The following is a 21,584-nucleotide window of genomic DNA, read 5'->3' on the forward strand; positions in this document are numbered from 1 at the left end:
AGTGGTAGATCTTTATCTTTGGTGGAAAAAAAAAATTAGGCAATATATGAAGTTTGAAAAGTTCGTTGAAAAGATCGGACCGCTAATCGGTCGGAGTTGACTTCGCTCATTGATCGGCTGGATTACAGTAACGTGGTGGATTGGCGACTTTGGCTATAAACACTAGAGTTGGGTGATCATTTGTTTACATTTTAAAGCTACTGTTAATGTAATTTATTTTATTTTTTAGTAAGAGTTTTTAGTCATTTTACTTGAAGAATGTGTTTATTTTACATCGGGAGGGGGAGGGGGGGGGGAATTGAGTGATTTCCGCTTATTTAGAGAACCTTTTACCTTTATCATTTTTTTAAACGATATCCTTTTGATTGTTTTATTCTTTTTCATATGGGGGATGTTGCATCGGGATTTCCTGTTTGTTGAAGATGTGGTTAGCTTTTTACACTAAATATCTGTGGACGCTTTTTATTTTTTGAGTATGGCTGAAGGAACAAACCATCAAGTACGGGAGAAAAAATAGTTAATAAAACAACTGCTCAGTGGGCATTAGATAAATCAAGTTGTAATAAATATACGCATTCCGACATCAAGCAGCTTAAAACATTTTGTTTTTATTTATGTTTTTCAACAAAACTGTTCAAACGCTTGATGGTATATTGACATTTTTTAACTTTTCTATAAAGTTTGAACAGATCAACGTCTGTCAGGTCCTCTAGTATATATATAGATATCTTGTCTTTGCTCATTTAATTAACTGTCTCCAGGAAACCAATCCTCTGGTCATTTTCTACATGCATATTCAGTCGCTCTAGAAACACTCCGTTTCTTTATTATTGCTACAAATATAAACACTCTAGTTTTGTGTTTCACAATTATTTTGAGTGATGCTCCGAATTCAGGTTTGTGTCATAGACATTAATTTGAGTCATTCCAAGAAAAGCCTTTGTTCGCCTAATGAACTGCTCTTTTTTTTTTTTTTTTTTGGTAGCCTTCTGTCGAAAAATATAAAATATTTATAAATGTGTTGACGCAGCAAGTTCTCATATTTTCCTTGTTAACGATGCGATGTTTTCTTTTCTGGCCATCAGAAATACACGCACTCGGAAGGTTTTCGATGACGCTTCTTAAAAAAGAACCCCTTAAAATGTGTTTTTGATGTCACGTTATTTAATGAATAAAGAGGGATGCTACAATAATTGTGTTGGATTTTTCTTTCTGGTGTTCATTGAAATTTTTCTCATTTATAGATTTTTTTTCTTAAATTCTTTAGACTTTTTTTTAACTTTGAGAAAAACGCTTATCCAAGGGACTTATTCATAAATAGTTAATTTTACTTTCAATCGTCAAGACTTCTTCCATAGTCATTAGAATTTTTTTCCTCTCTTAGGATTTATCCGTAGTTATTAGGATTTTCCCCAACCTTATTCATTATTAGATTATCCCCTTAGTTATTGCTACTTCTCCGTTTATCATTAAGAAGTAATTTTTTTTAAGATTCCGTGTATGTGAAATTTATTTTATTATTAATTTTTGACTTAACGTTGGATCTTTAGGGCCTAATTCTCATCATTATTTTCTGATTTTACTGTTTCTATTGGAATCCGATTTAAAAATCAATTATTTCGTTAATCGATATTTCTGGACTTACGTCAGTTTCACTACTTTTTAATAAAAATCCCCCAATTCGATCCCTTCTTTCATTTTTCACTTTTGATTTTCACGACCCCGAGTATTAAAGAAATTTTTATTATTTTTTTTTTGAATCCTGAAACGATGTACTGATTGTTATAAAACACTCGTACAAAACTTTCGTCGACTAGCAAAACCACACTGATAATGAAGGGAAATGCAGTTACTCATTTTATTTCACGCATTTATTTCTTTTTTTGGCCACCCTCAATGGCCCTCTCATCATCTGAAAATAAAAGCCTTTTCTATCACAGATGAAAGGGCTGACTTGACATGTATTTCTTTCCGTCTTGCTTTGCGTGTTTTTGTTTTCTTCAGAACTCTCTCTCTATTGTGATCATCTTCCGCCACTGCTCCTTTTGTTTTGTGCTCTCTCTCTCTCTCCCTCATCCTGGAGGACGAAGAATTCTCTAAGACCCTCTCGAGGATTTGAAAGACTGTGTTTTGGCCGCTTCTTTATCGCTTTTCTTGCTGGAACGTTGCCAAGCCTGCCGGTCAGGGGAACTTGGATAGCGGTAACGATTCTCTAACGTAAACGGGTTCATGTTGCAATATTCGAAGGGAATGTAAGGGCCGCTATTTTATTGAAGATCAAGATTGAGAATTTTTCTGGTGGGCGTAGTCAAGGGGAGGGAGATGGCGGGGGGGGGGGGTTATCCTCCGATCAGGCAACGAAATTATACGATAGAACACATCGTCGCCTCAGAACAACACTAAGACATCCAGAAATAACACTAAGATATCCTACTGTTGCTTTAAGACTATTTAATCAATCTCCTAAGATTGCGCTTTTCGACCTTTAGTTTCGAAACACTTTACATGAACCCCCCCCCTCTCCCCCCGATGAAAATGAGCTTCTCTCTACGCTACTGGTCACCATTGCATAGCTGCCAAGTCTCTCGATTCGTCCGGGACACTCCCGAATTTTTATGACTTTGTCCAAACTCTCAGTAATGAAGTGCACATTTCCCGAATTATCATAAAAAAAATCGCTAAAAAGGGATTTTTCATTTATGAGATTTTTGGAAATAATCCCTACAGTGAAGTAAAATTTTCATCAAAACAACGAAATCCCCCCCCTAAAAAAGAGGAATTTTCAGTGGTAAGAATAAGGAAAAAATTCCTACTGTGAAACAATCGCGATCGCAAAAACGAAACCTTTTCTTTACACGTGTGTGGAAATAGTGTACGTGCGATAATTTTTGAAACGTTTTGATTTTATTTTCGTTTTTTCTTCTTTTTTTAAAATTTTATTTCCAAAAGTGTGGTAACCCCCTTCCCCTTTTTTTAAACTTCCTAAATGTTTACCTGCTGCTTGGAATCTTCATTTTGATTTATAAGAGCAAACAAACTTATACCTCTTTTTAAATTTTTTTCTACCTGAAAGTAGTAGATTTCGGATCCTATGCCGACCAGTTTAAGGAAAACATCAAGAATATAAAATCCATTAAATTTACAAAATCCATTTTACTCTCAAATTTATGTCGTGAAATTTATTCGTGCGAAGTCTCCCTAATGTTCATCTTTCAATGTTGTTAGATATACCATTGGGTCTGTAGAAGCAAATTTATTCGTAGCCCTTTTTTTTCTCGTCTCTAATTGTTTTACACAAAAAAATGTTACTCATCATCTTCATTTTTTAAAAAGTTACTGTATCTAGTGTACAGTACTATTAGAGTGCAGAATTTTATTAAAACTACATACTGTACGTACCATACTGTTTCATTTTATATCTCTCCCATTGATCATTTATTTCGTGCATCGTAACAGTATTTTATGTTAAATAATAGTTTTTTTTTCATGCAAAGAAAAAATTAAGTGGTTTACGTTGCAAACGGTATTGTACATCTAAGGAATGTTTTGAAACAATTTGTTCACAAGTGCCTAAAATAATTGAAAATGTTTATAAAAATTCGTATGCGTTCCGTTTTCCACAACGTGAAATATCGACTTACGCTAGTGCGGTTTCTACAAGTTGTTTTCTTGGCATCGACACTGCACTGACAAAGAAAAATCTTTTACAGAATTCACTTTTTTTTGGAGAATCGACATAAGAACGACCGACGTGGTGTTAAAATTGATTTCCTAGTTGAAATTGAGTGATGACGAAAGCAGAAAATTCATTTTATTTTAAATTAGTCCTTGCGTTAAAAAATAAAATTTCTTAAATTGACCGATTTCGTTATAAATATGTTAATAACAAATGAACTTAGAAAACGGAACATAAGGAACTAAAAACGAAATTTAATGTAGTAATTTGAAAAATTAATAAAAAGTTATGCGCTTCAAAGATGAAAATGGGGTCGCGTTACATTCTGAGTGCATCATTGCGTTTGAAGCACGCAAAGCTCGCTTACATAATCAACTTCGACTTGTTTTTTTACGTAGTTAATAAATGGAGTGTGAAACTCATGATGTAATTTTCATTCTCTTTTCCTTTGCCATTTCAATGTCAGCAACTCAATTTGGACGCCTCAAGCCATGTTTTATTTATTTCTCAAACTGAAATAAAATAACAAAGCAACATCATAATTAAAATAGTAATTCACGAAAATCCAAAGCCGTCTGTTTTTGCACCGCCCCATAAATGTCCTCATAGGAAAATTACATCTTTGTTCCAGGCTTGATGGTTACCATCTTGATCAATAGATCACAGTTGAAATTTCCACGCCGTACCAATTTACTCTATAGTTCAATTCTTTCATTCGTCATCTGACGCGTCCGCTTCAAAACCGATTGCAAACAAGAGAGACCAAGATTGCTGTAGTTCAGCCTTTACGAAGCAAGTTTTATTTTCTTCATGAAGTACAGTAGTTAGTTTATCAAACGGTGTATAAAGCTTGACCATTTAGAGATAGATGATGCACTGGATGCGGAAACGGAACACTTCATTTTGTAGTAGGACGGATCAGCAAGAAAGCGCGAGCAGTAAAAACTTATCTGCTTTTTGTTCTCGCTGACTCTACATATTACAAAACGCAGTGTTCCGTTTCCGGTTCATCCGCCATCTTTTCGTGACACAGCTGTAGTGTGGCTTTGATAAGTTGAGCTGTATCCTTGACAATGTTTATCCCCTTTTTGGGAGCGTTCAATGAGAAAGGGACGCGTTATCAGCACAGATACTTTTGCAAAAGTACTACGAAAGTAGCCTAACTCACCTCAACGACAATTACCATTCCCTATTACCCTATAAAGAGGTAAAGATTTTCAAGGTTGTAGCTTAACCATGGCTATCTGCACAGGGCAGGCCGATCGCAGGTAGCCATGGCTCAACTTACCAGAGCCACATTGTACATGAAATAATTGATCTTTCTAGTTTGCCGAGTGTCAACCATAGTGAAGCGAACTACAGATAATTTTGAATTATTTCTTTCAGAATATTCCCAAGTAAATGTATTGCTGCTTGTTTATACCATTTCTTGGGAAACCGGCAGCTATTCTACGGGAAAGGACGGCTACAGGGAGCTATTCTGGTTAAGAAACCATAGTTCAGATCAACATTTACGATGCTAAACGATCCCCCAACACAAATGTTTCCTCTAGAATAACTTTTTTAAAACTATTTATCGATAAGTTAAATGCTATTTTTGTTTCTTATCTTCTTCAGAATCAATACGTTTTTTGAACCATTTCTTGCGGAACATTTATAAGTAAATATTTTGCTGCTTGCTTTTACTATTTTTTGGGAAACCGGCGGCTATTCAACGGGAACGACGACTACAGGGAGCTATTTTGGTTAAGAAACCATAGTACAGATGAACATTTTCGATGCTAAACGATCCCCAACAAAAATGTTTCTTCTAGATTAACTTTTTTTCCAACTAGTTATCGATAAGTTAAATGCTATTTTTGTTTTTTTTTTTGCTCCTTTAGAATCAATACGGTTCCTTTTTGTGTAAAGAATGAAATCGAACATCTCCCTTTCTTCTTAATGGCGCATCATTTATCTCTCTGCAATCACGCCACTCTTTCTTCATTTACTTTTTCTCGAAACGCCCTTGTTGTTCGATCGGATCCATAAAAGTCTGTGGCGGGGTAAGTAAATAAGACTATTGTGCCCTGGAGTAAAAAGCATATCCTTGTTGCGACGAGTAGTCTGACCTGGATGTGGGGATAATTGCGAAAACGTTTATGGTATCTTTTTCTTCAGTAAATCATGCGATGTGCGCAGTCATCGTTTTTTTTTGTTATTTGTTAGTTCTAAAGATTATCTGTGTAGTAACATTTCTGATTGTATTATTTCCTTTACATTGCGTTTTTTTTTTTTTAATAGTGTTTTGTTTTGTGTGCAGTGGGGTTTAGAACCTCAACGGACTATACTGGGTCGTTTCCCGGGAACCAAAGTAATGTTTGCAGTAAAAGAAGGTGATTACAGTATAGTACCTTTTTGAATGGACACTTCTGAATAAGGAGAACTTTTTCTGATCCCAGTCCCCTTTAATAGGGACCTCCACTTATTTACCTATGATTTAGGGACAATCTATCTAAGGCAGCGGTTCCCAACCTTTTTTATTGTGCAGCTCACCAGTTTTGTAGAAAACACGATTGAAGCCCACTATTTACTGCATACATTACTTGCACAGCCAAAATTTACTTTCTGAGGGGGGGGGGAGACCTGTTCATAACGGTCCTTAAGTGTAAATATTATACCGTATTAGGACAGAAAGTGCGTTAAAAAACAAGAGTTCTGGAGATGTTAATCCCCTTCTTCTCTCTGTTGCACCACAGATCTAAATATACTGTATAAGAACAAGTTTCAAAATATTTTTTCAGAAGGAAAATAACTTAATTGCATTCACTTAGCTGGCATAGCTGTGAATGAAACTCAAAAGCTAAAGCTCCATGGGATTTTTGGCATTGTTTTTCCTATACGAGGGAATTGATGTCTGGATTGAAACTGGATAGTTTTAGTCTCAAATAATTTGCCACATTCAATGTATTTCTATATTATTATTATTATTATTATTATTTTGTAAACTGCAATGAAAAGTCTCATTCAATTAGGTAGGTTGTCGCCCCTCAAGTGCCTCGATTCCCTAATTTGTCATGCCAGTTCAGCAATGGAGGAGCATTTTTAACTTGGAGCTTAAAGCTAATACTATTTCTTTGGTAATTTTCATTAACTTTCATCTTCAATTAAAAGTGAAAGTTGCTAAGAAATATGAAAAATTTTCATTCTAAAGTTCCTTATTGGCGATGTGCCAGGGAGAGTTTCTGAGTGACGCTACATGTAATAAGTGAATTTTCTGAAAAAACGGAAATTAATACCCTATGATTTATTTTGGTTCAGATTCTCAACCAGTGTCTCCGGCCCAGTAACACGCTGTTCGCGGCCCAATAGTTGGGAACCGCTGATCTAAGGGACAGTCACAGAGAAAAGTTGGAGTAATTAATGCGTAATTAGCCGCGTTCACAACACACTTTTTTACCTCGCAAATAACCGCTCCGGCTTCGAAAAACGCGAGTTGAAAAATTCCCCGTTTACATATTAAAAGAAGTTATCCATTGTACTAGAGAAACTGCTATACCCAGCTCGTAGAGGAACTTGATTCGCGTAATGAATTCTGAGTAAAACCTCCGCATTTACTCCACTAGAAAGCAGGAGGTGAAAAAAATAAATAAATCCACTTTTCCCCAGCAAAGAACCTGAAAGCGGTGAAAAACAGCTTATTTACGGGGTCAAAACTGTCCACGGAAACGCGCCTAATGAATAAAAAATAAATGCATACAAATTGAATTTATTGAAATAAAGAATAATCGTAATGATAATAAGTAAAATGGAAATAGTAATCTTTTCAGCAAAAAAAGTGATGAAAAGCAATTTTTGGAATGGTTTTGGAAATTTTCGGAGGGGTTTGAACCCTACAAGCTCTACAAGCCTTACTTTCTCCGTAAACTCGATATCAATTGAATTTATATTTGGCGTATACCTCCAGACCTCTGCCAGCATACAAGCCTCTTACTCTCGAGAAAGACGTCAAATACAATCACATTCCTTTGTTTTTTGTCTATCACAGGCATTGGATCGATTTATAAGTTGCTTAAAATTTCTGTTTTTGTTACGTGACAATAAAAAAAAACCTTAAAAAAATTAAATTAAAAGTAAAAGAGGAAAAAAATTCTGTGACCCCTTTAGGGGTTTTGCTTCAGTTCTTAGTATAAAAATGGGGCAGCAGTCCGATGTGTGAACCCGTAAAGAAAGACACACCATTTTCTATTCAATGAACATGTGGGATTTTTTGTTTTTAACGAAAGTTTCAGAATCTTCGTGTATTCTGTATTTATTTTACACTCGTCTTTTATTTTATGCTCTCTACTTATTGCTACTCCTTTGTTTACATTGCTTTTTGGTTTACTTTTTTTTCCTGTTCACTTTTCCAAAATTGTTTCCTGTCACAGATTCTTTTTCTTTCTTTTCCCCCCTTTTCTTTCCGTTCTGGAATTGTATAGAAGAAAGTTAATATTGCCAATTCATCTAAGAAATAAAAAACCTTATTGAAGCAAATAAATAAATGAATCAATGAAATAATAAAAAAAATAATTACGAACTGTTAAATTTAAATTATTAAATTGTAATGTATAAATTTCTATAAAAAAACTTATTTTTCTTAATGATATTTCGAAAGGTTTGAAGTTTATAGAACATGTTCTAGATCTCCACAGTATAACCTAATTAACGAATGTAATTATTTAAAATCAAATTTAACTTGTTTTGGACTAGTTTCTGCTATATTGTCAAAGCGCCTAATTTTTCGTAAGAATCATCAGTATTCGTCCTGGAGAAGTTTTGTTGTATCTTAATGTATATATGCGTCCGCGAAATAAATTTTAGAATATTTATAACTTGTGTCAAGTGACGTTAGGTTTTAAACAATGAGGGCTACAAAATTCTCCAGTCTCGTGACGTGTTTTAGAAACGAATTGCAATGGATTAAAAGGCCTCTCTAAATCTCCGTTTGAGCCGGAATTTTCTCGTGAGCGTTCATCTCATATGCATGTCAGAAGTTTTGTCATGTTGCAACGTATTTATTAATGGCGACACCTATCCTCATTCAGCGTAATGAATAGGAATTGAATGCGGTTTATAGTTCATTTATCTAAAATCAGCTCTTGGTAAGAAATAGCTGTTGGCCAGTCGCCAGTCGTTGAGTTTGGAACGAAGACAAAAAATGATTAATCGGAGTATTGTGCTATTCATCATTTTAACACTTAAAAATTTATTTCTTGGACACTTACGCCTTAGGTTTTTTTTTGTGAAAGCCTATCTACGCGTGAAAAATGTCGGATTTGTTAAAGTTTGTGATATGGCAGCCTTAATGAAGCGTATGCAAATGTATCGATGAGGATTATAGAGCAGATGTTAATGCTCTGAATCGTAGAATAAGTAGCGACACGTCCGCCATCGTGGGGCTAAACTATGCTTCCTTCCTTATGTCTACTATGGTAAAGTAGCGTGTTTTGCTTCTTGATTGTGGTGCTTCTTCATTGTTTATTGACATGGAGTTGATAAGAAGTCACAATCAAGAATCAAAACAAGCTACTTCACCAAAGCAGACATAGGATGAAAGCAACGTTCAGCCCCAAAATGGCGGATGTGTCGTTACTTATTCTACGATTCATGGCTTTAGTTAATATATTAGAGCAGGAATTAAAATGGAGTGAACAAGTCCAATCATTGGCTAAGCAAAAGCTTGGGAAAAAAGCTTAAGTCACGTGAATCAACATCGAACAATGGTTGATACATTTTGCGTGGACTTAACGAAAGAAACCTGATTTCTACCAATGATTTTCTTCAGAATCTATCACGTGACTTCGGGTCTTTCCTTCACGATTGAAAGTCTTCACTCCCTCCATTTTATTTCTTCTCAATGGTTAATATAGCCTGCTTGCTGTTCGACGCGAGGAGGGAGGCAGCGTGAGAACTATAAGAATGTTGCGAAAGAATGTTTCGCTTGTAATAACTTAAAAAATCAATTTTTTTTGTCCTCTAAAGGGATATTTTTGCGTTTAGCTCGGCGCTGGAGATCTAAATACTGTCCAACCACGGATTGCATGGAATTTTCAAATGTCCAGATAAGACGAATCTATGTGAATAAGGGGGGAAAAGAAAAAAATTGATGCGCGTATTCCGCTCATTTGAATGAGACTGCTTCTGCAAAAGCTGACATTGGTAAAAAATAATAGATTCGTCCATTTCCGACTGTAAAACGGATGTTTGTCTTTTCATACAATCCGTGGTCAGACAGTAACTTGACACCACGAGTTGGCGGAGTTGAGATCTTGCAAATAAAAGTTACTCGAGCAGTGCGTTAGGCATGAGCAACCAATCTTTGTTGAAAATTAGTACCAGAAAAAGTGGCGTACTTTCTAAAAGCTGTTTTCTATATCCGATTGGTCGAAGCTGAAGGATCCTTGTCATGTGGCCTAGTAAATGGCAAAACTAAGATACTGTCGCGATAACTTCGTCAATGTCTTAAACGTTTTTAGTGGGATAGTGAAGAGATCTCTTCAGATCTTGCTGTTAACGGGAAATACTACTTCAGGGGGTGAAGGTTATTTTTTTGAAAAATTGATAGATCCAATCTTTTGTTTCATAAATCTTAAAAAGAAATGCAACATTTGCTTTGTTATTGATCAAATGAAACTAAGAACTGTTGAGCTAAAACTCTTTTCTTACCAGTTCTGTAAAGGCAATAACGCGCTACCGGATTACATTTCGCCCATCAAGGTAGCAGCTGAAGTTATTCAATTACTTGTTACAAAATAAGATAACAAATTTAAGAGAATTATGATGAACGCATAGCTTTGCTTTATTTTAGAGATAGCTCGTAATGTATTTGTGATAACTGTATTTATCCTTATACTGTCTTTTTTTACTCATGATTCTTATACTCTCATGTAAGTTAAGGCGCTCCATAGGATCATAGATAAGTTTAAGAAGGTTACGAAAAAGAAGACTAGACATAGAAATGCTTCTCTAAACTGGAAAACTGCCATTCTCCCGTAAATTTGATTTTAGCAAGATGTTCCTAAACAGCTGCAAGAACTACATACCACATACTAAGAAGTCCTCATGATTCTTTGTCGCTCTCTGTATAGTCATTTTCCTGTCATATTTGAACCATTATTTGACTATCTGATGCTTAATATGTTTTCTGTTCCATGACCAAGCGAAAGATTTATCAAATTTAAAGTATTCAAATATTAATAAAATAATAGTTTAAAAAAACTAAAAAAAAACACGCTTTCGTAGCAAAATGAACTAAAAAGTGAAAAATAATCTTTGGATGATAGTAGTTGACCAATCACTTAATTTCAATGTAATACAAAAAAGCGCGGGGTGCTGTTTATTTACATTTTTGCTTGGACACCAAATGGATTAAATTCAATACAACTGATAAGAAGCCCCCACGCCTTTTTGTATTACATTAAAATTATGTGATTGGTCAACTACTATCATCCAAAGATTATTTTTCACTTTTTAGTTCATTTTGCTACGAAAGCGTGTTTTTTTAGTTTTTTAAAACTATTAATTTATTTTTCTGCGTTTTAGTCTTATGTTGGAGAATTATCAGGCGACGAAATTATTTATAAAACGAGTGCGAGGTAATATCTTAAAGTTAAGACAAGGGCACCCCGATGGGAAGCCACTGTGAGTCATCGATGTATGTTTGCGGAAATCATATTTATATTACTTTGAAAATTTGAGATGCATTTGAATAAAAGTTTTGTTCAACAATGGTCTGATCCGCAATGAATTTCCAATTGAAGGCTCATCTAAATTTTGGCATTTAGTTAAAAACAACTATATTTCATGTTCTAATTACCTTGGAACATTGGAACAAATTTTATCTGATGCAGAAAAATTAAAGGTTTTTGTAGATATTTTTAAATAATTTTTGCGAGCATTTTTTAATGTATTTTTTAAAATTTTTCCTTTTTTTCATTGTTGGATTTATGCCAAAATATTGCTTAAAATTGGAGGAAACTAACAATTAAAAGAGTTAATTAATTAATTTGATTATAGAATATTGCATTGTCATCGGGTCTGAGATCGCTTGCCAAATTTCAAAAGAATCCGATCGCAGGAAGTGGGTGAAATTTGAGCTGCAATTCCGTTACAATATACATACATACATACATACATACAGGTGAAGCTAATAAAAGCGTGTTAATAAAAAGAACTTACCCTCTCTAAAGAAAATATTTCTCTTGTCTTCTTGGATTTGTTCCTGGGGTAATTTTCAGAGATAGGCGTGAAAATTATTACACATGATTTTAAATGTGGTAAATACGTTTCGTTAGAATTTGAAAAATTAATTACGAGTAAGAAAAAATTTTCAGATCAGGAGGGGGGGGGGGTCGTCTTTTGAAAAAAGAAGCTGTTGCAATTATCGACAGTTCGTATACCAAATATCTACTGTACTTTAAGTCCTAGATACGATAGATAGAATGCAGTAGTGCCCAACCTACGGGCCGTAGGCCACATCCGGCCCGCGAAGCTGATCCGTGTGGCCTGTAGTTTTGTTCAATGTTTCAAACAGAAAAGCAAGATTAGGGGCAGTGTTACAATTATAAAGCGAACTATTCAGAAATTTGGTTTCAGAAAAAAAAAAAAAAACAACTAGATGGAAGTCATAAAATAAGCATTAATAATGACAACAATTCTTGGTTTATAATATTCCTTCCTTTTCTATATTTTCCCACATCATTTCGAAAGAATTTAAATATTTTGAAATTTTGTATGTGTTTTATGGCCACCAGGAATTATTCAAATATAAGGTGCGGCACGCGGGTAAAAAAGGGTTGGGCACCACTGGATGCATTTGTTGAAATGAAATAAAATGTTTCATTTGGATACCTTTTCTTTGAACGTAAAACTTTCATATTTTTAATACGTAGCTAAACGGGCAGATTTGCTCCAGATCCCATTGATAGGGGGCGGGAGGTGGGTTGAAACATTCCGAAAACTAAGGATCGATGAATATGCTTACCGGTGCATTAGGAAGAGCCCAACCTTTTCCCTCTGGCAGAAAGGAGCAGCAGAAGAAAAATAGTTTGAGAATTTGGAAACTTTTATTTTTTTTCCCCCACGTTCTTTCTAGGGACGTACAGTTGTTGACTTCATCCCATCTTCTCCGGCGAATCGCATTTATTTCCTGACCCACTTTCTTACCTCTGATTTGTTACATTGGTCGTCGATATTGGGGGATTATATACAAATCTCTCGATTTGGTTTCTAGAAGTAATAAATTGGGCAGTTTGAATTTTAATTAATTTTGCATGCAACGAGATCGAATCAAAGCATGTTTTCTTATCTTTAGTTCTGACTCCGATTTGCTGTGATTCTTAATTCATCGTTGGCTTTTTGCTTTCTTCTGCAAAATAAAGGAAATGTTATTTTTTACGATAAGTTTCTCACTCAATTTTCAACCCAAAGCTCTGTTTCGATCATTCATTAAACAGTTTTGGCTAGTTTTATCGTCACGAGTTTTCCATTTCGTGCCTGACTCTTGACTCGCAAACGTGTCTCACGAACCATCCCAGGTTCCAGGCTCTGATCCAAGCTTCGCCACACTTGCTTTCTGAAATGTAAAAGCGAGGCTGTTGTTGTGACACCTTGTCTAACATCCAGAACCTTCGTCTGGTGCAGTATAATAGCATTTGGGGCCGCTTAAGCCATTAAATGCGAAACAAAGAAAGAAAAACCCATTACGGAATTTCTGCTTATTGGTAACTTTAAACTAGGACTTGACTGTTTTTATTTTTAGTGAGAGTGTTATTATTCTCGAAGAAGGTTTGACGCTTGAATTTTTTTTATTCTTTTCTGCTCTCGTGATTCCAACCGGAATCACTGAAATCAGTTATTTTCGAAAATTAATCACAATATTATATTGATGCCTAGACGAGTATTTTTTGAATTTCTACCCTGGACCGCTTTTTTCTACATACATATAAAGGAAAAGAAATAAACAAAAATAATTAAATTGTGAACTAGACTTCAGGTCAGAAAATGGCGTCAGAAACAGTTCCAGAAACTTGGAACTGTATATTGAAAGAATTCAAATCGCTAGAAAATGAAAACCCCAAAACATAAAACTGAAATATGAATACGCCCTTTCCACTTCATATCTTTTCGTTCCTTTTTACTTAAATGGGCAGATAAAGCCACTCGTTGATATTCATATCTCTCTCCCCCCCCCCACTAAAAAAAATAAAAGAATCTGCTCCAAGCTCCACCTGAAATTCCTATATCTGACGTAACTTTCTATCCACGCGGGAATGAACCCAAGATTTTTTTTACTGTTGGAAAAGATATAGGCAGAAACGAGAAGCATATGTTTTGAATAAAAAAAAAAAAAATCTTGCTGAAACTGTTTTTTCACTGTAAACGATTTTAACATGCTGCTTTCTAACAAACTTCGAATTTTTTACAAAATACTGAAAGCAGAGGAAGAATATGCAGATAAGTGCAATTTCACCTGTTCCGCTAGGTTTCGAACGAACTATTCATATATCGTTTTATTAGTAAAGATGGAAGTTTTTTCGAAACTATGTTTTTCTAAACTGAACGGAGACTATTGATAATATTCAACAAGAATCAGAAATGAGGCCAATTGACGATTAAAAAATATGTAACTTAACAATCACAAAGTAAAACCTAAATAGTTCTCTTGACAACCATGTTAATATGCCAAGTCCGATCGGATTTTTTCGACAATTTTTACAGTTAAAAAAAAAAAAATCTTGAAATTTTACGGTAAATGTTACTTGCATCCATGATGTAGTAACTTTTACAGTAAAATCCTATTTTACTGTAAAACTTTACAGTAGAATAAACGAGAGTTTAAAAACGCAAAATGCGAGCTGCAGGTTCAGTTTCAGGATTTTCAGATTGATAGACGGGTTTGCTGCCCACCACACGAGTTGAGACACGTCGAGTGAGAGGAAATACTGCGTTATGTGTTTCGCATTGTAAGTCACGTGGTGTATCAATTGGCGCTGCAGTTGTTTATTTTCCTCGGTACAATGTACTGTAAAATTTTTCTGTACTGTAAACACTCCATTTTACAGGAATATTTACCATATAAGTTTCCTGAATTTTCAACAGTGTACCAATGAATTCTTTGGGAACCTCGCCAATATATCCAAACCGACCTTGGGTTTGGCATCTCAACTTTGCCGCCACTTTAGCGATAAATAGTCGGCTATTTATAGTTGCACGTATTTCTTGTTTTCTGAATAATTTAATTTTACAATGTATAATGATTCAGATTCAAATTTCTTACTAAATTGAATGAAACATGTTTCTTGCTTTGTGATTTGTTTGCAATGAAGCGAATGCTAATATAATATCCCTTTCCTACTAGCTGATAGTGATATGCTAAGCTTTTGCTCACAAAATAATGCATTTTACGTAATCTACACTGGTGTCCAAAAGTTAAGCATAATTGTTATTTATGTGAGTAATGCGAGAAATATACATCGAAATAGGGGGAAATGTGATATGCGAGTGCAACACGGTTACAAAATAAAGAAACTGCTCAAAAAACGGTAATATTTACTTTTATCATCCCAAAAAATAGTTTGAATGAAAATTAGGCATATGAGGAGTTTACTCTTTGCACAAAATTTTTTCTTTAAAAGATGATGCTGAAGTTCAATAGTGTGTATGGCCACCTCTGACTGCCAGGCACGCTGCACAACGATTACTCATATTTTCTATGAGGTGGTAGATGAGTTGTGGGCTTAAACAGTTCCAAGCATGCTGGAGAGCTCTTTTTAGCTCCGTAGCGGAGCTTGGTGGGGGCGAACGGGCTGCAAGTTGTCTCCAGACATGCTCGATAGGGTTCAGATCAGGGGAGTTCGCAGGCCACGTCATTCGCTGGATATTTTCTGATTCGAGGACGTCATCGACCACAGCTGTTCGGTGACATGACGCGTTAGCGTCCATGAATATGAACTCAGGACCAACAGCATCTCGAAACAAGCGAACATAAGGCTCAAGAACCTCGTCTCTGTATCTTTGACCAGTGACTGAGCCTGTCTCAAAAATATGGAGGTCGGTGCGGTCATCCAACATAATGCCCGCCCACACCATTACTCCTGCTGACGCAAAGTGATGTCTTTCTCTTATGTTTTGCGGTTGGAAACGAGTTCCCTTTTCTCTCCAGATTGTTACCTGACGAGAATCACTCTTTAGAGTAAAGCGAGACTCATCACTGAACATCACATTAGCCCACTGTCCCAGACTCTAATGCCGATGTTGCAAGCTCCAGTTTAAACAAGCGCGTTTATGCGCTGATGTGAGAGGAATGCAAACTGCTGGTCTTCTGGCATACAGACCGACATGATTGAGTCTCCTGTAAACAGTTTGCCTCGAAATTGTTATTCCTGTGACGGCACTGAGCGCCGAACCCAGTTTTCTGGCACAGCTGTCCCTATGACGTCGTGCCGAAATTGCCAGAAAACGATCTTGGCTTGCAGTTGTGACTCTTGGTCGACCTGGTACTGGTCGGCGGGTAATATCTCCCGTATTTGAAAACCTCTGCCACAGTCTCGAGATTACACACTGAGGCACATTAAGAATACGAGACACTTCAGTTTGTGATCGTCCAGATTCTAGCATTCCAACGATTCTTCCTTTCGCAAACATGTCCAATTGGCATCTTTGTGCCATTATTAGTTCTGTTTCACCAGATCCAATGTTTCTTGGTACAGCAATTGCATGAAAAGCGCCTAAAGCGTGCGAGCTGTTTTATCCACATTCCGAAACGCGCACCTAATTCGCGCGTGACACCATCGACTATACTATTTTGCAGAAACATATTGTTTCTTCTTCAACCAATGAATCTCCATAAGTAACTTTATGTAATTTTACGAAAATTTACAGATTTTTCTCGCATTTTATGAATTATGCTTAACTTTTGGACACCAGTGTATTTACATAGCCTTCAAAACTGAATTGATCATGTATAATTCTGCTGTACAGCATGATTTAGAAAAATATTTTAAGGAAAGCCTACCTGGGATCTGAACTTCAAACGTGATATTACTCGAAACTTTATATATTCCACGTACACCCCTTTGCTTCTCACTGCCTCATATGTACTTCAATTTAGAGGGAGACAAAAAGAAAAAAAATCATAAGTTTTCGTTTGGTTGAAAAACTACAGTGGAAATCAATATTCAATGAAAATAAGTTGAAAACGTGTTCCTATACACATAACTAAATAAAAATGTTCAAATAGGTGTTTTTTTTTCTTCTTTCAGTGTAACCAGAAATGTGAAATTCTTTCTCTTTTCCTAATGTGTCAACGCTGACTATTATGTGTGATGAAGCAATTCAAAGAGAACTCTCGAGACGAGTGTTAAAAACACAATTGGCTAAATTCTTCATTTTGGATCCTCACGGATGTAAGAGCTGCCAAAAAGGGATGTTGTGAACATAACATAAAATCTGATAGCTAAAAATTGATCTTTTTTTTAAACATGCAATTAATAAAAATCCAATGGTCCAAAGTTATTAAATTGCTTCTGTAAATCGTTATAACATTGAAACGTAATGCCATTTGATGCACGAGTGGTTTCGAAATGCCAGCAAATATCGAAAAAACGAAAAACGCTAAATCGCTAGGCGGGTCATTGATATCTTCAGAGCGGACCACAAGGGTCCACGGACTACGGGTCGAAGATCACTGGCGCAGATACTTTGAAAATGATCTTCGAATATTTTTTTCCCTTGTGGATTGACACAAAGAAGTTTTATCGAGGCAATCTAAATCCCTTGATAAACCTCGTTTAGTGGTAACACACTTTGCACACGGCTATGGATATAACAATGTACAGTCGTAAAGACCAGTGTATTAAGCTGTATTAATTGTTGTATTCTTCCACATCGACGGTTTGTTACTGGCTATTGATTTGCGTCAGATTATTGCGAGTCTAATGTAACCGACATTATACGGTATTGATTATAAGCTTCCCAAACGCAATTATTTGGTTTTAATTGAATGTTACATTTGCTGCGTTGTGATGCAAGCATTATTGCAGCAGCTATATTTAGAATTTCCATTTCAGGAGCAGTTTGATTTACCCTTTCGAAATACTATTGCGACCGAGAGCGGATGCTATTTCAAAAACGTAAAACATAATGAAATTATCTGTATCTTTTAATTTATTCATCATCATCCTTAATGCCTATTGATTTGTTTATTATTTTACTGTTTGATTTTTCATGGCGAGATGGGGGTAGGAATCGCAACTTTTAATGATTGTTTTAAACTAACTTCACCGGCGATAAATCACACTATTAGGATTATGGGTTGTTGCTATGAGTTTTCGCATCACCTATTGATGCTCTATCCCATCGTACGTTACAACTTGAACGTAATCTACAAAACGTAGTTCTTTTGGCTAAATTACTTTTTGTAGTCGGATATAGGATAAATGATAACCAATGACTTACTGGTTGGGAACATAAAAACTTGTTTTTTAGATTAAGTAAACCATAGAGCAGGATTTAGTAACTGGGGGCACAAGTCCAGTCATTGGCTTAGGAAGGAAACACTGGAAGTAAATATCCCAAGTCACCAGGTTCAGGGTTCGCTGATATATATCAGTTGATATATATTATGATATATATCTAGTGATGTGGATCGGGTAAATACCCAGCGGGTAGGTAAATATTTTTTGGGTATTTACCCGGGTACTTACCCAGAGCCTGGGTAAATACCCAAAAACTAGGTATTTTACAAAAAAATGCAGAAAGTGAATGGGAATTTTTTTTTTCAAATCTAAATATGAAATAACTGGTAAAACTGATACATACATATGTATTACACAGTTTATAACAATTTTTTATTGAAAGACTTGATGAAATTATGAGAGAAACATATTTGTGAACCAAAGAGTCTTTCTTTTCACTGTCATAATTGGAGAAGTATAAGCAATTCAATGATGAACTTCAGGATTTCAAATTCACAATCTAGGTTAGTCATATCCAAAATGAAAAAAAAAAAAAGGAAGCATGAGGGATGTTTGGAAGAATAAACTGAGAAGTTATTAAGATATCATGACGTTATTTATTCATTTTATTGCTGTTTAAGTGATAAGGTGGCAAATATAGAAACAGTTTTCACATTAATAAGCAAAAAACAAATCAAAATATTGTTTTCTGTTGCCTTGCTCATTTGCATTTGCTCCCTGGTACTTCATGATGAAAATTTGTTCAAACTATTTTTATTGACATTTCGTTACATTTTGATGTCATGCAGAGACATATTACTGAGTTATAAAAGACTAGGACCTAAAAAAAAATGATGTTTGCTTTTTTTTGGTAACAAGTTAAGCTTTTTACTTTCTGTAGAATGGCTTTTTATATCTGAAATTAGGCTATCAACATTGATTAGGCATATCCAACACATTTAATGTGAATATCATATTAGATTGCTACGTTGTTTCACACAATAATTCTTTAAATATGTGATCAAAATACAATTTTTGGGCAAAAATTTGTTTTGTCTATGGTTGGTTACATATATACATAGTGGAATACATATAGAAAAGTATTTTAGTTGAATATAAATTTTTGAAATAAATTGAAGGTAAATACCCATTTTGGGTATTTACCCGGGTATATACCCTGGGTATTTACCCCCCAAAATAAATACCTGGGTATTTTACATCACTATATATATCCGATATTTATTTTGAAAATATGATATTTCAATATTTTCGATATTTATTTTTTCAATTACATTATTTACAAAATAAAAAGTATATTAATCATAGTAAAATTGTTCATTTATTATTAAAAATAAACAAAAAGTTATGTACTATACTTTTATGATGTATTAATACATCAATAATATAACAAAGTAGTACAATATTCCTTTTTTACTTGTATTTTATATTCATAAAATTATTAGTAATGTAACAATTTGAATTCATATTAAAAGTGCCTAAGTAAATATTTAACACTGCTCAGAAAAAAAGAAAATATCTTAAGACATTGCACCGGCACCTACTAATTCATATTATTTATTTCTGAATCGTGTAACTGTATAAGTAGCTAATAAAAGAAAAATGAATAAAACAGCTATTGCTAAGTTAACTCCATTAAAATTGATAGAAATGTAAAATAAAATTATTAGATCTAAATAATGAAAGAAACCTTATTTTTAAGTCTACATATTGTAATTAAGTATAAGAAAAAAAATGTTATTGTATAAGAAAAAAAAAATGATTTGAGGATGCATTTGCTATTTTGAAGACTAGTTAGTGCTAATTGAAAATATCGGATATATATCAAAATATCCGATATATAAAAATATCGGATATTTTCGATATTTTCGAAAATATCATGATATTTTCAAACTCTGAGTTTTACTACGACGAATGGGAGACACGTTTTACGTGAAACGAGCGAAAGAAACCTGACTTCTTCCAATACTTTACTTTTAAATACATCACATGATTTGAGATCTTTGCTTCAAGATTTGAAAACTTTACTCTCTTCACCTTTTATCCCTTCTCAATGAGTAGATAGTAGAACTAATGGTGATTTCCAAAGATTTTCATTCGCTGACACGGTTCTGCGATAGTGGTCAAGAGTGAACTGATTCAAATCTGAATCTTGAAGACAAACGTGCGTTTCTAACTCCGTTGAAATTCTCGCGACGGACTCTCTGGTTTTAATCAGATAAATACCGGTTTCATGTTGCTGCGGCTTAAGTAACAACCCTAAAACTTTTCTTCTAATTGTCTTAGACCGAAACTTGAACTCAAAAAACTCCTTAAAATACTTATGTGGTTGTCACTAAGGATGTTCAGTTTATGACTAGAGGATAGAGCTAGTACAAGATGAATTTGATATCACTCATTTTTCATGAGAAAGAGTATAAGAAAAATAGTGAGACATGTGACAGGGCGAAAGAAGTGGGTAACGTGAAGTGTGACACTTTGTGACAAGGGAGGAAGGGGAGGGGGGAGGGCAAAAATGTTGAAAAAAAGTGTGACATTGGCATTCATGAACCGCTTCTAAGCTTTCAATCATCAATGGAGACTATTTAAATGCTGTGAAGTATAGTGTTCGTGTCAAGTCAAAATTAAAGATGAAAACATCCGCGAAAACGTTATTCAACTGCATGCTGTTTTGAAAATAGTTAGGAGCCAGATATGCGAATGTGATACCTTGAATAATGCATTTCAATGATTTATATACGTTTATCTACTACCTTTATATCTCCTAGCTCGGGGTTTTTGGAATGGCGATTTTTTTTTTTGGCACAAATGCAATATGTCTGCTCTGCATATCTCGAGGACATTGAAAAGGCTGAAAATACAAAAGTATCGGTTTTGGTGAAATAGTAATCAGAGCCGTTGCTACCTTGGATACCCTCAGGGATTTGAAAGTTTTCTCTTGTCCTTTTTCTTACCAGACAGTTTCATTTGCTTTTCGGGCATTATTTTTCGTTTTAAAGAGTGAAGGAGCTGCTATGTGGAAACTTTTACGTGTTTCTCTGGTTATAAAGTTTAAGAGGGAATAATTTTCCCGTTTCTGTTTTTTGAGGGTTTTTTTTTTTTTTTTTTTTTTTTTTTTTTTTTGTAGAGAAAAATTGTAATTACAACAGACCATTAACTAATACATTAGATGCGAAAGCTGACCGTGCACTGTAACCAATGTCTTAAAACTGAAGACTTCTGAATAATCTCGTTCTGAGGAACTTTAAAGCATATGAAAAAAATAAAATAGCGAAATACTTTATTTTCTGTTAAATAATTTTTTAACAGTTGTTTTCATTCGAGTCTAATACATTTTTTTCCATGTTTTTGATGTTAAATTAGTTACTATAATATCATTTATGAAATGAGTGAATTTTGTAAAAAATAATTAT

The sequence above is a fragment of the Uloborus diversus genome, chromosome 2 (genome assembly GCF_026930045.1).
Source record: "Uloborus diversus isolate 005 chromosome 2, Udiv.v.3.1, whole genome shotgun sequence".
In the NCBI taxonomy this organism is placed as follows: domain Eukaryota; kingdom Metazoa; phylum Arthropoda; class Arachnida; order Araneae; family Uloboridae; genus Uloborus; species Uloborus diversus.